Source organism: Corvus kubaryi, unplaced genomic scaffold (genome assembly GCF_017639235.1).
Source record: "Corvus kubaryi isolate FWS band 111438036 unplaced genomic scaffold, C.kubaryi_AGA036_p1.0 68, whole genome shotgun sequence".
In the NCBI taxonomy this organism is placed as follows: Eukaryota; Metazoa; Chordata; class Aves; order Passeriformes; family Corvidae; genus Corvus; species Corvus kubaryi.
In genome coordinates, this window is record NW_024582056.1 from 12,654,324 (window position 1) to 12,658,818 (window position 4,495).

The window sequence follows — 4,495 nt, forward strand, 5'->3', positions numbered from 1 at the left end:
GGGGGTGGCCGGCAGTGCGGGCGGCCGCGGGCGCTGCGGGCGCGGTGCCTCTGCCCGCCCTCCCGCGTCCCGGGGCGAGCGGGGCTGGAGGCGGCAGATCTCTGAGCTGTGGCGGGTCTCCTGCCCTCTGACAAAAGTTCACCCGCAGGTAGCACCGGCGCGTGCTTGTCTTGGGAAGGGCTGTTTTTTCTTTAAAATAAAACCAACAGAGCATCTGCACACGCGAGGCATTTGTCCCTGGATTTTTTTCTTTAACCTTATCGGTCCTGTTTTCACATTTTTCCCCGCGAAACTGCGCAGGGAAAGTGCCCTAGCTCCCCTTCCTGCTCTCCAGACAGCACGGAGCAGGCTCCCGGCGTGGGCCAACAGTGGGCTGTTCCGAGCTCCTCCGTACTGCCAAGCGCCCTGCTCTCCCGGGATCCTCAGGCTGCCACTAGCACTCCTACAGACGGCTGCTGCGAACTTGTGTGCATTGGGACCTTTGGTATCTCACCCCGGTAGCTCCGAGCCATCCTATCTGCAAGTACCTTGCAAATAACTCGGACTGTGGACAAGCTCTTTTAAGGGAAGCGAAGCTGCACGCTTCCCTAAGAGCTACTGTTTAAAGCTTACAGACTTCCAACAAGAGCTGTCACACTCCGTGAAGAGAGGAAAATTCACTTCGCTAGACGCAAAAACACTTCTCATAAGAAAGTGGTCAGCCCTGGAAAAGGAAATTGAGCCCAAAGAGAAGTGAGAGAAATCTCTGGGCTTCTCCTCCTAAGACAGATGCATGTACACTAATGGGAGTATTGTGGCTAAGCGGCCGAGCTGAATATATCTTGAAATGTAACAGGATACCTTCTCTGCTCTTGCTCTTTCTTTTTCCGTGGCTCTTCTTTACTGTATTTAAAGGAATGTTTTTCTTATCAGCCCGCCCCTCCTGTCCCCGTGTCTCCAGCCATGCTCTGGTCTCTCTCTGTTCTCACCACTCGCTCTCCCTGTACAAGTCCTCAAATAATCTCTCCAGCTTCCTTGTGTGTGTCACCTCAGCCTCTTGAACACACATGCCACTCTGCTGCCTGCTCGCTGCTCACCCTGCTCTCGCCACCAGCCCCCCGGCCTCTCCTCGGCACTGCGCTTCCCTCGGCCGTCTCCACTTGATGCAGTGGCTGAGCGCTGCTCTTCAGTCTGTCAGCACCGCTGCCTCCCGTCCTGTCCTGTCCTGACCCAGTCCATAGGGACCTTGCTTTGTGGGCCGTCACTTCTCAGCCCCGTTCAGCCCTCTCTTCCTACCCCCGGGCTGGTCTGCCCTGACTTGCTGTGAGCCGCTATCCACCCTGACCTTGCGTTTTGTGGGTCCAGCCTCTCAGAGTGCTGGTGCCTTACCAAAGGAGAACCTGTCTCCTGTCCAGATTATTTAGTGAAAAAGCGAATGCAGGTGGTACCAGATTCCTGCTTGGGATTACTCCAGAGGCAAGGAGGCACCTACTCCCTGCTAGACCCCAGGTGGATGGACTAGCATTGCTGGCATCACAGTCCCACATGCTTATCTAAGAAACTTTCTGCACGTGAAGATCCAGCCCAGATTGGAAGGGAACTCCAAAAATCACCTGGTCCAACTTTTTATGGGAAAGGGATGAGGTTGTCACCCTGTCCAATCAGATCTTGAATGCCTCCAGTTGTGGGGACTCCACCCCATCCCTGGGGATGATTTTCCAGTGGGTAATTGTTCTAACTGTAAAACAATTTCTTTTTTTTCAGTGAATCAAAATTAAGATGAAACCTCTCTTTGTGCAACTTGTACCTGTTGCTGCTTGCCTGCTCCCTATGTCTCCCTGTGAAGAGAGAATCTCCATCTTTTTTGCAGCCGTACATGTACCTGTATGATTTGACCAGGGTTTGTGCAATAGGTGTCCAATTCTTGCTGCTTTCGCAGAACCCGCTGCTGTGGGCACGGCCAAGGACTTTGACACACGCCTCTTCTACACACTGTTGAATGTTATTTGCCCCCGGCACATTCCTTAGCTGTGCAATGCAACAGTTATACTTTGTCATCTGTAGTATTTCCACCCTAGAATATCAATTTACAGCCCTGCATTACAGCCTGTCCTCAAAAAGCAAGAAGTGAAAGGAGAGAAGTTATATAACTGGTCTGGTGCTGCAGAGCCAGCCAGCCACCAGCAGGATTGCATTGCAGGGATTCCCGCCTTCCAAAACATCCCCTTCTTCCCCAAAAGTCCTGCTACCTCAACCTCTAAGGCAATTTACATGCTTCGTCTTAAAACCAGACCACCTTTATGACTGTGGTGCTCTGCATCCACCACTGGAGGGAAACTGGAGGGATAAAGCTCAGGTATTTTGGAAGCATCACGCAGGCAGCCACCTGGCTGCCTTCCAGTTTGCTCTTCCTTTGAGTGTGCTCACTGTTTCTCATATATAAGACTGCTGATCCATCAGTTAATCATATTGAGTAAGTACCTAAAATTAACTTTTAAATTATTAATGCATGAGAACATATCCGTTTGCCATGTACATTATTTTAAAGGATTACAGTGTGTACACTGAGTGCCATTAACATTACATTTTGAAGACAGTAAATTGACTTGTATGGAAATCAGAAGAGTTGATGGATTCCTCTAAAGATGCCTTTGACAATGATAAAATGTTCAATTGAATTATTACTAAGCATGTGTCTATACTTAAATTTCTTTCTAATACATACAAAAATAAATGGCTGCTCAAGTCTTATTAGTATAATATTTTTCATTTTGTGGTGGGTTAAAAAAAATAGATACACATGAGTATTGAAAATACTCATCTGACAAATAAAAACACCAGGAAAGATATGTTTAGTTTCCTAGACTACAGCTGTATCGTTCAAGACAAAACTGTACTGTCATAAGGTTTTTTATCCAAAATAGCACCACTAAAATGGTTAAGTGGAGAAGTAGCAATGCATCTTTTCAGTGGCAGTGAAGTACATGCTTATCTTTTCCCTTAAATAACTTATCTCTGGTAACACCCTACACGATGCTGTACCATGAAAATAACAACCTAAAATGCTGATATTTTCTCTAAGAATAAAAGATTGTCATTTTCTGCAAGAAAAAGCACACAAGAAATAATGTTGGCAATAATGTACTCTGACTATGTAAACATTATTCCTGCTCAAGGACAGTCTAAAAAGTAAAGGCAAACATTGGTGCAAAAGCCTTGATGCCTTCAGGACTTTGTGCCCAGGAGAAGTTTGTCCCAGCTCCCTGTTTTCTTCTTCTTTGTAGTGGTTAAGGTTTGGGCTAGAGAAGATAAATTCCTCTGACCCATGATGGAAGAAGAAGATGGAAGAACTAATGAGACTGCCTGGCTGTGCTCAAGGGTATCCAGGCCACTGGGGGTGAAGAGGACAGAACATGCAGTCCCCTCCTAGATGGAGAGGGTCTTGCTGCTCTGCAGCTTCCAAGCTCAGAGCCTGTGGTACACTTGGACTTAGGGTATCAGTTTATTCTCTAATGTACTTCCTCAAGATATCCAGAAAGCCCAGAAAATACTCTTTTTTGCCATTTGTACTCCTCAGAGACTTGCATTAACGTAAGTGTCTCATGTGTTAAGGGTTCAAAACCAGGTCCAAAATATAAGCAGAATATAGGCATTCTCTGCCTATTTAGCACTACATTTAAGACTCAATAACTAATAATAAATGGCTGTTGGAGTTCGAATACTGTGGACTTGGTTTTCTTTCTGCAAAGACTTGAACTCTGCAGGGTGACTTTTCATTTTGGAACTTAGCCAAAGGACACTAAGCTCTACAATTCAGTTAGTTCCAAGAGAGAAAAAGGTCATTTAAAAGTTTTATTAAATAGACTGATGAAAACTGTCTAGTAGATATGAAGTTTTCTTTAGAAACATTATTATATTTCATATATATACTGAGAACAGGCATAATTTTCTTTTCTATTACGTTGATTTAGGAAATGAAAATCCAGTAGCAGAAGATCTGAAGAGGAGAGATCAGAATCTGGCCACTGCTTTCACTCTCAAAGGAACTTTCATGAAAGCATTATATGAAAGTCGGCATTAAGCATGATCTTTAACTAGTAGAATGCACTGATAAAAGAATCCAGCGATCTAAAAAGGGTCAACTTGGTCATTATTGCCTAGTAGGTATATAGGCAAAAGTGCTGACCAACCTTTGAAATGATAATAAGTTTCTTTTGTCATGGACAAAGCTTTTCACCTTAAATAGACAGGAAGTCTTCTAACACAGTAGAATTTTAATAAAGCTTAATCTGGAACAAAACCAACTCAAAATTATTTCTGTTTCTTTTACTATAAATGAAGCAAAGGCTTAAAATATTTTTAAAAGCTGTCCAGAAAAAAAATAAGTCTTTTTAACATCAAGATTGAAGGGGGGAAAACATTTTCCTTCCTTTCTGTCTACATACTTCTTTTCCATTGTGTTTATTCTATCACTCAATATATGGTGGAGATTGTAAGCTGAAAGGGGAAATGAAAG

At 44.4% G+C, this 4,495-nt stretch overlaps 1 long non-coding RNA gene across 1 annotated transcript; it reads left to right on the forward strand.

The window, feature by feature from the left end:
• Positions 1-1,698: 1,698 nt before the first annotated feature.
• On the forward strand, positions 1,699-4,283 carry LOC121674477. The gene is made up of 3 exons (XR_006019630.1): positions 1,699-2,452; positions 3,264-3,570; positions 3,951-4,283. It is a non-coding gene; the product is annotated as an uncharacterized LOC121674477 (long non-coding RNA).
• Positions 4,284-4,495: the final 212 nt, after the last annotated feature.